Source organism: Opisthorchis viverrini, assembly GCF_000715545.1.
Source record: "Opisthorchis viverrini unplaced genomic scaffold opera_v5_340, whole genome shotgun sequence".
Taxonomy (NCBI): domain Eukaryota; kingdom Metazoa; phylum Platyhelminthes; class Trematoda; order Opisthorchiida; family Opisthorchiidae; genus Opisthorchis; species Opisthorchis viverrini.
This window is the reverse complement of record NW_008751999.1, coordinates 119,348-129,730: the sequence shown is the minus strand read 5'-3', so window position 1 is coordinate 129,730 and position 10,383 is coordinate 119,348.

Sequence of the window (10,383 nt, the reverse complement as noted above, 5' to 3'; positions counted from 1 at the left end):
ATTCATTGACTCCAATCCTCCCTCGGTCATATTTGAGCAAATGTTACAAAGTGACTCCATGAATTCCGCGACAGATTTCTCGTTTTCAAATGACGCAAAGCAAAATTCTACGAACAACACATACTACTCGCGTGCCTCCCCATCAGTATTGTCACCTTTACACTAGTACATGACGTTTGGTCTGTTCTGTTGATATCCAGGTGGTCTTCGGAATCCCTCCCAGGATTAATCAACACAGGGGATCGCAAGAATTTCCGTTTTGGTGTAGATGGTACAGCCACCGCCTCTTGAGGTTTTTCTATCAGAGCGGTGAATATTGTAGCCAGGGATTGAGATGGCCCTGTCAGGATTTCTGTGAGCCATGTTTCAGTCACGCAGACCATACTTGCTTGTGCAGTGGCGCTAATTGCTCGGAGATTATGGACTTTGGGCAGTAAAGAGCGGGCACTGAACAACGTTATTGACAGGCTCATTTGTGAGTAAACGGCACTTAGTAGAAACTTCATAACCTCACTTATGGTGGAGTATAGTACAGGAGGGAATTGGAAGCTTGGGGTAGGGTAGTATGAAGAGGGGCTCGGAATCGGGGAGGAGTATTTAATATTTGTGATGGCTGGGCGGATGTTCCGTTAAATAGGTTTTGACCTACGGCAGGAGGTGCTGTATCAGGCTCAGGGTACGGAGTGATTTTGGGAGGATGGCATGCAGTCAGCCGTGTCGTTTTCTGCATCGTCGGGTATGGAGGGGGTAGGATGTAAAAAGGGTTGGTGGCTATGGAGGGATGGGGTGCTGCCGAAACTGGTGTTCAGGTGGGACGGAAGTTGTGTTGGGTAGCGAAAACGGATGAGAGTCGGGGTTGGTCACCGGTCGTTGTGGAAATGAGCTTCTTCCTGGTATGTGATCTGTATAGCTTGATATGCTTTTTACAGGTTGTAGAGGTGGAGCCACGCGTAGCAGCGGTGTTGGTGGCTACTGAATAAGGATCTCAGGTACGTAGCAAGAAGGTGGCCAGAGTGGACAGAACTCGATAAAAACTATGGTTAGGTAATGGCGTTCGTAGGTTATAGGCCCTGTCAAGAACAAGGCTAGCATGTGGTGGGGGGCACAGGTCAGGTTTATAGACAAAGGGGGAGAGAGGGAGTTCGAAGTTTCCATAAGTCAGGGGGTCTGGAGCAAGAGACTGTTTTTATCCTTACTGCAGCGCCGGGTAGGGACTTGTGAGGTACTGCACCCATCATCTCAGGGATAAATTTTGTTAGTGCGATTGAGGTCGGAATCAGCATGGGCGGGTGTCCATGGGTAGAAAAGGGGTGCCCATGGTCATGAGCAGGAGATGCGGGGTTGGGGTTCGTTGTGCCAGATTGTGTGCCATTAGACCACAAATTGGCATCACGGTATGGTTAGCTTGGTCGTCGAGCGTTTCCAAGGTAGTTAAGATCAGTGAGAGGATTCGCGCTGCAGTATTGGGTTTTAGCTGATAACAGGTTAGCTCCAGCGTTTGGAGGGGAAGCTGTAATTCCTACCGGTTCAGAGCGAGTTATCCCGATGTCGGGGACGGGTGGGTGCCCAACGGAACTAGTCGGAATTGTAGAAGTGGCAGGAACAGTTCGTATATTCAGTAAGCTGCTGTTTGAATCGAGGTGGGTTGACAGCTATGCGCGCATGTATCATCAGTGATATAACTTGCGCAGCTTTCGAAGGTGTTGGTTGCATGTGAAGTCTGAGATTGAATCACACTGAGAGCACCTACTGGTACCGGTTTTTAAAGTGAAGATGGCTTCGTTTGATAGTCATCAGTAGTTGCCTCTAGAAGTTTGGAGACTGAATTCCTTGTGTGCTGTCTTTGTGGCCGTGTGCGGGCAGCTTTGACCTTTACGGTCTGGAATGATTGATGGGACGACAGAAGTGTTTGGGACGTTACCAGGCACGTTGCATTCTTTTCATTGCTGAATTGCATTAGCACTGGGAGACAAAAGGAGGGTTTCGACTTTCGCATCCGTCCAGCTGTACAAACTACGTCATGCATGTTACATGCTGTCAGGAAGGCGGCTTTTATGTATTCCACCGGGATGCGATCGGGCGCGTTGTAAATTAAGACCTGTTTACGACATTCCACACGCCGACTTCTCTCGGGGGCGAGTGTGTCAATAAGGACTGACGCTTTCGCAAGATTTGATGGAACACACATTGCATCAGGAGTTAAAAGGCTACGGTAGGACATTATTTCGCTCTCCATCTTATTCACACAGGATTAGCCACTGATTGCCCAGAGAGTTGACAAAACGCATTTTTCAGTGCTTTTGGTAATATCAAATCGGTTGTGCTCCGTTTAGTCTGCAGCACAGGTCGCTTGGTACTCCTTAGACTGAGAAAACCGCCAGTTCGCTTGGCTAAAATGCCATATTCCTAGGGCAACACCAACATTATGGGACAACCAGGGGCTCTTTACTTGTCTTTAAACAAATCATGGGACTGGTTTGGTGAAAAAATCGGCTTCATCAATGTACCATCATCTTTCAAACAGTAAGTATGAAGTATGTGGATGGAAACACTCCTTTTCGTCATACAAATAAACACCCTGGATCAGTACAGCACCTACTGGTACCGGTTTTTAAAGTGAAGATGGCTTCGTTTGATAGTCATCAGTAGTTGCCTCTAGAAGTTTGGAGACTGAATTCCTTGTGTGCTGTCTTTGTGGCCGTGTGCGGGCAGCTTTGACTGACCTTTACTGGAATGATTGATGGGACGACAGAAGTGTTTGGGACGTTACCAGGCACGTTGCATTCTTTTCATTGCTGAATTGCATTAGCACTGGGAGACAAAAGGAGGGTTTCGACTTTCGCATCCGTCCAGCTGTACAAACTACGTCATGCATGTTACATGCTGTCAGGAAGGCGGCTTTTATGTATTCCACCGGGATGCGATCGGGCGCGTTGTAAATTAAGACCTGTTTACGACATTCCACACGCCGACTTCTCTCGGGGGCGAGTGTGTCAATAAGGACTGACGCTTTCGCAAGATTTGATGGAACACACATTGCATCAGGAGTTAAAAGGCTACGGTAGGACATTATTTCGCTCTCCATCTTATTCACACAGGATTAGCCACTGATTGCCCAGAGAGTTGACAAAACGCATTTTTCAGTGCTTTTGGTAATATCAAATCGGTTGTGCTCCGTTTAGTCTGCAGCACAGGTCGCTTGGTACTCCTTAGACTGAGAAAACCGCCAGTTCGCTTGGCTAAAATGCCATATTCCTAGGGCAACACCAACATTATGGGACAACCAGGGGCTGTTTACTTGTCTTTAAACAAATCATGGGACTGGTTTGGTGAAAAAATCGGCTTCATCAATGTACCATCATCTTTCAAACAGTAAGTATGAAGTATGTGGATGGAAACACTCCTTTTCGTCATACAAATAAACACCCTGGATCAGTACTCAATGATCTGGCTAGCACAAACACTTGAATATTCTGACTCTGGTTGACCATTTTGTTTGCCAGCACCGGTGCAAATTCATTCACACAGCTCAGGGACCAAGCTTACTGCAATCGTCTTTTACCATGAATGCTAATTTCCACATGTACGGCCAATAGCAACATTTCATGAACTCTGCAATCCTGGTCAAATTATTATATTGGGTTGGAAGTGAAAACCTCTGGCGGCAACTTGGTAACGAGTATCCTAATTAAATGTATGTAGTTGACCAGATGAACAGTGAGCAAGCACAGTTTTTAGTGTTACTTGAATTTGACTCGCTCCTGGCGATCCCGCGAATTCATAATATCCTTGTTGTCCGTAAAATTCGCGATTTTTAAGACAGCTTATTAAATGCATTTCCCCTTATCCTGACTGTAGATTAGGTTCCCCGGTAGTAGAGCGACTGGGTGAATCCTCACCTGCCTAGGTCATTAAAGTTTAGTCTAACCTGCAACCCAACAAGACAAGCTTCGGTGAGATCGGTGGCTTAATGAACCCCGGATATGTTCAACGGATGACATGCACTTGTTGGTTACCATCCCTTTAACGTTTAACTTCAACCGCTTTCACAGTTCGGTTACCATCTTATCAATGTTTACCTTCATCCACTCACGTAATCGGTTTAACGCATGCAAACCCATTGTTTCACTGCTGTTCTGATTACGTCATGAATATTTCGCCCCCTTCACACAGTGCCTTGACCAGGGTCATTTCAAACCTACGCACGACTCACTGTGCGGGAAATGTCTGGATTAAACGACAAGAAACAGATTTCAGCACATTTCGTCAAGACCCGCATTCAATTCAACTGCGTCCTACAAACTCGGCTGCATCTACTACAACTTATCAAACGAAGAACTAGATAAGTCTCTTATTCCTTTTGTGTAATATTCAGTTGTACTAGTGTCCCTGGTACGCTACACATAACTGTTTATTGTTAGTGTTATTCACCTTCTGATACAACTTCGAGTAAAAGACAATAGCACTAACCTTCTGTCTTATTTACACGGGGAACAGACCGGCAAAGCGCTTTCTCGATATAGCTTTCGTGGTACTAGGTCCCATTCAATGGCATACCTTTTCGGAAAATCCCGTGAAAATCACATTAACTAAACCAGTCAGCAAAATTCCCAACCTACGATGTCGACATATTCTGGAAAAAAATTCCACTGTCTAGTTAGATGTTCTGCGCACTAACTACCAGAAAAATCTCTTTCAACTCCAACTTCAGAGCCTGGTAGTAGTCCCAACTTACGGAGTGCGTAGTTTGAATATACACCCACCGTGCCACATGGAAAAATTCATTCGCTTTTATGGCTTTCTTGGTTATGCGTTTTAAGGAGTGTTGCTGCACAATTATCTAGTTCTTGTTTTTACCTACTTGCAAAACATCATGATGACACGTGACGCTTTTGATTCACAGATGTGCCAATATTAGTTTACTTTTTAACTCCAACAAGACTGAGTGCTGCCGCTTACTCCACTTCTGTAGTTTCCAGGCAATTGTGTTTGTCAAGGGACAATGAGGACGCAATATATGCCACTGCGGTATTAACGACATGAATTTTTCACCGGTTTAGGTTAACCTGGTTTCAACCCCATGGCTTGGGAAATAGAGGGCGACTGCCCTAGTCATGCTCTAGCTGCTGTATAAGCCGTGACTAGTAAGCTCACTCTCGCTGCTGGCATTTCATAGTTGTTCGCCCCACTGCTTGCAAACAAGATTCCCTACAACCAGGCCCATCAACAAGTTTAATATCACTTTGCAGATACAGCATCACAAAAACTGAAATATTTCCTTCGAAACTAACGAGTATCATTAAATCAATAACCTTCACTATTGTGCTTAACGTAGTCTAGAACAAAAGTGTGAAAAATAAATCTAACTCGTTCGACACCAAAACGGTTGTGCATCTTGATTATGTAGCCTCAGTCAGGACACTTCTATCGGTTCTTTCTTATGGTTGTATAGAAGCTTTGGCATGATTTCTCAGCGATGCGCAAGGATTTATGAATTGGCAATATTGGAAAAAGTCGGAAGATTGAAGTTAGCTAAAGCAAAAGCGACTGATGAATGTTTCCCTTATCTTCTGACTCCCTAATACTGGCAAACAGGGAGCATACTCCTGCTATTCCTTCTGACCATCTCCTCACTAGTAATAGGCGCAAATGGCCGTCTATTATTCTTTCAAAGCACAACCATGTAGGAAGCATATTGGTACCCAGCATCTGAAGTGGTAGCTTAACTTCGGCTCCAATCCGAGACGGCCGTCTTCGTAGATCGTTCGATTGTCAACTGTATGTTTCCGCGGGTCTCTTCTCCTTGATTACTCTCAAATGACCAAAAGCAGAACAAGATAGCGTAGTGTGCAAAGCAAAGAGGCGCGTTAATCTTATTCCAGGCACAAGACTTTTTAGTACCCGGAAGTTGTCGGAGAATTGAATGAAAATTTTCCTGAGGACCCCTTCACACAGTGCCTTGACCAGGGTCATTTCAAACCTACGCACGACTCACTGTGCGGGAAATGTCTGGATTAAACGACAAGAAACAGATTTCAGCACATTTCGTCAAGACCCGCATTCAATTCAACTGCGTCCTACAAACTCGGCTGCATCTACTACAACTTATCAAACGAAGAACTAGATAAGTCTCTTATTCCTTTTGTGTAATATTCAGTTGTACTAGTGTCCCTGGTACGCTACACATAACTGTTTATTGTTAGTGTTATTCACCTTCTGATACAACTTCGAGTAAAAGACAATAGCACTAACCTTCTGTCTTATTTACACGGGGAACAGACCGGCAAAGCGCTTTCTCGATATAGCTTTCGTGGTACTAGGTCCCATTCAATGGCATACCTTTTCGGAAAATCCCGTGAAAATCACATTAACTAAACCAGTCAGCAAAATTCCCAACCTACGATGTCGACATATTCTGGAAAAAAATTCCACTGTCTAGTTAGATGTTCTGCGCACTAACTACCAGAAAAATCTCTTTCAACTCCAACTTCAGAGCCTGGTAGTAGTCCCAACTTACGGAGTGCGTAGTTTGAATATACACCCACCGTGCCACATGGAAAAATTCATTCGCTTTTATGGCTTTCTTGGTTATGCGTTTTAAGGAGTGTTGCTGCACAATTATCTAGTTCTTGTTTTTACCTACTTGCAAAACATCATGATGACACGTGACGCTTTTGATTCACAGATGTGCCAATATTAGTTTACTTTTTAACTCCAACAAGACTGAGTGCTGCCGCTTACTCCACTTCTGTAGTTTCCAGGCAATTGTGTTTGTCAAGGGACAATGAGGACGCAATATATGCCACTGCGGTATTAACGACATGAATTTTTCACCGGTTTAGGTTAACCTGGTTTCAACCCCATGGCTTGGGAAATAGAGGGCGACTGCCCTAGTCATGCTCTAGCTGCTGTATAAGCCGTGACTAGTAAGCTCACTCTCGCTGCTGGCATTTCATAGTTGTTCGCCCCACTGCTTGCATTTAATATCACTTTGCAGATACAGCATCACAAAAACTGAAATATTTCCTTCGAAACTAACGAGTATCATTAAATCAATAACCTTCACTATTGTGCTTAACGTAGTCTAGAACAAAAGTGTGAAAAATAAATCTAACTCGTTCGACACCAAAACGGTTGTGCATCTTGATTATGTAGCCTCAGTCAGGACACTTCTATCGGTTCTTTCTTATGGTTGTATAGAAGCTTTGGCATGATTTCTCAGCGATGCGCAAGGATTTATGAATTGGCAATATTGGAAAAAGTCGGAAGATTGAAGTTAGCTAAAGCAAAAGCGACTGATGAATGTTTCCCTTATCTTCTGACTCCCTAATACTGGCAAACAGGGAGCATACTCCTGCTATTCCTTCTGACCATCTCCTCACTAGTAATAGGCGCAAATGGCCGTCTATTATTCTTTCAAAGCACAACCATGTAGGAAGCATATTGGTACCCAGCATCTGAAGTGGTAGCTTAACTTCGGCTCCAATCCGAGACGGCCGTCTTCGTAGATCGTTCGATTGTCAACTGTATGTTTCCGCGGGTCTCTTCTCCTTGATTACTCTCAAATGACCAAAAGCAGAACAAGATAGCGTAGTGTGCAAAGCAAAGAGGCGCGTTAATCTTATTCCAGGCACAAGACTTTTTAGTACCCGGAAGTTGTCGGAGAATTGAATGAAAAATTTTCCTGAGGAAACAGGAAAATTTCAAGGTCGCTTGTTCAGTTGTTAATGCGTTGATTCTCAGTATCGCGTCCACGGATTTCGGGATGAAGAAGATTACTGTAAACGGGTAAACTTTCATTGTTCGACCAAGAAACACGGCGCAACAAAGTTCAGGAGTGACCTGGCAGATACTCCGGCAGGCTGGGGATGAAGTTAATTTGTGGGCAGTTCTAAAGCTGGAATTGGGTGTGTATAATTGTTTAAGTGACAATATCTTTGTTGGCAAAAAATTAAAAAGCATTTTCTTGTACCTCAATCCGGTAAGGCTGCACATCCGTTTATATTAGAACCCTGCGGTATATTCTTGCTTAACTCGCGGTGTTCTCTAAATAACTATGATGTTGGACGCCTTCAAGACCTCTACAAACTTTTGAAAAGGCGTATGATGTATTGTGATAAAGAAACAGCGTTTGGTCATATGGTTGCAACTAATCATTAATAGACCCAGCTAATATGTATCACTTGAATCTGCGGGTTGACTTGATTCCTCCGAACCGCGTGTATCTTTCTGGAGACGGTGAGTAATAATTTTTGGTCACAATGTCGTTGTCCGCAGGCGCCCTAAATAAAATGTACATCACAGTCGGTACCCAGAAAATTTTTGCGTGATATGGTGTCGCAGGTCAACGCTATGAGAAGTGAAAAACACACAACGCAACAACGCTCATTGGAGACAAACATCACGTAGTCAGCAAAACATTCTCACATTTTTTCGCATAGATTACATGCGTCTTGGATTGCTCAAGCCTCTAAACTGAAGAAACTTTGCTCACCCGCACGGCTAACACCTGGCGTAAAACCTCATTTCTCTGGTCAAAACACGAAAGGCCCCCTATAGTTCATTGAGGAAGTGGGCGGGTGCTGCTTTTTCATCATCTCCCTGAAGAAAATGAATGTTTTCTGCAAACCACCCCTTGTCGATGAATTCGTTCATTACCAGATGTTTCGCAGTGAACATGTTCCCATTAGGAATGGTACAAAGCCTTGCTTACACATGAAACTACTTTTTGCACGTGCGGTTTTAAAAATCACGACGTCAAAGAAACGTTCTACCGACGCCAGTGTTTGCGCTGTAACCGAGCCAATGTGGATAAATTACCCTTCACTCTATTCAAAACCGTCGCACTTGCTCATAAAAGCTCAGCAAGATCAAGGCTATCTTACTTGCCAAAATAATATTTTACAATCAAGAACTTGCGTGAAAGCGCGATGGCATATTGGATGTAAAACTCCACACCTCATGCGAGAGCACCCTTATTTCAAACGACTCAAGTTTGTGAAACGGATGGTCCGGGTTGAGGGGGTGGAAGTTTATGCATTGTAAGGTTGACCCCGACTGGACAGCTGGTAAGCAGCATGATAAACTGCGCCAAGGAGAATGTCTGACACGCTGACGCCTCCCAAAGCCCCACCTTCTCCTGGAGTTTGGGATCGTGGTATCCAGATCGAAGCCGTTTGTGGTGTGGAATGTCTCGCCTGCGGCGCCATTTTGTAAAAATATACGAATGCTTTCACACCTTTTCGTTAGGGCACGCAAGTATACAAACCATGCGAAAGACTGCTTGGCATAAATATCACCCTCAAAGAAAATTTAACACTTCATTTAGCCGAGATGTTAGACGACAAAATGAGCCCTAATAAATTAAGAAGTCAGTCGAATTAAGTAATATTCCAGAAAACTATGGCCATTATGAGTTCTTTCGAGTTGATCGTCCTCATGCTCATGCGTTACGTTTTGACCAAACTTTCGCACCTCTAGGATGGTGTGTTCGTTGTACAGATCTAGCAGGGCAGTCTGGTTTCATCAGTTCTCTCCAACCATAATCTCGAAAAGAATGCAGGCCAAATAACACACCTAATTTCACGGATTCACGGATTGATACACAGGATCGAGGCTTTTGTCCAAGATTCCCGGGTCGGTTTGTTCTTGTCGATAAGTGGCTGTCGTTCACCTGAAAGGCAGATTCCCGGGTTTGTTCTTGTCGATAAGTGGCTGTCGTTCACCTGAAAGGCACAAGTGAAAAAAGGGTGTAGCGCTGCTCTTTATGTTCGTTCTCAGGGGCAGTATGCTCGCCAGCGCGAGGATTCGCATAAATAAATGTCTAATAGTGCTTTAAATTGGTTCCAGAAGGAGCGTGAACAACCGTCGGAGGAAGGTCATTCCAAGCAGCTACTACCCGAAATGAAAAAAGTTTTGTCTAATGAATGTGTGAGCCCTGAGCTTAAAAATGTTCTTACTATGTCCCCGCCGGGAGTTTGCTGGGTCAACGGTAAAAAACCTGTTTGCCAAGCTTTGTTCAAACAGGGCGTAAGTAAGAATTAGGTCCCCTCGGAGGCGACGGTACTCCAGGGGAAAGAGATCAAGCATCGCGAGACGCGTTTCATAGTCCACGGATTTGAGGCCGGCAACCATTCTCGTGGCGGCCCGCTGGACACGCTCAATGAGGGTAACGTCTTTCGTACGTCCTGAGTAGACAACTTGGTTGGCGTACTCCAGGAGCGGTCTGACGTAGGCCCCATAGAGTATTTGGAAGTCCATGCGAGTAATACGGGAGAAGGTGCGTCGGATCATCCGTAAAATGGCGAATGCCTTTTAGGCCGATTTCTCATGGTGTAGTGAGAAGGACGAGTTTGAGGAGACCCAGATGCCTAAATCTTTTTT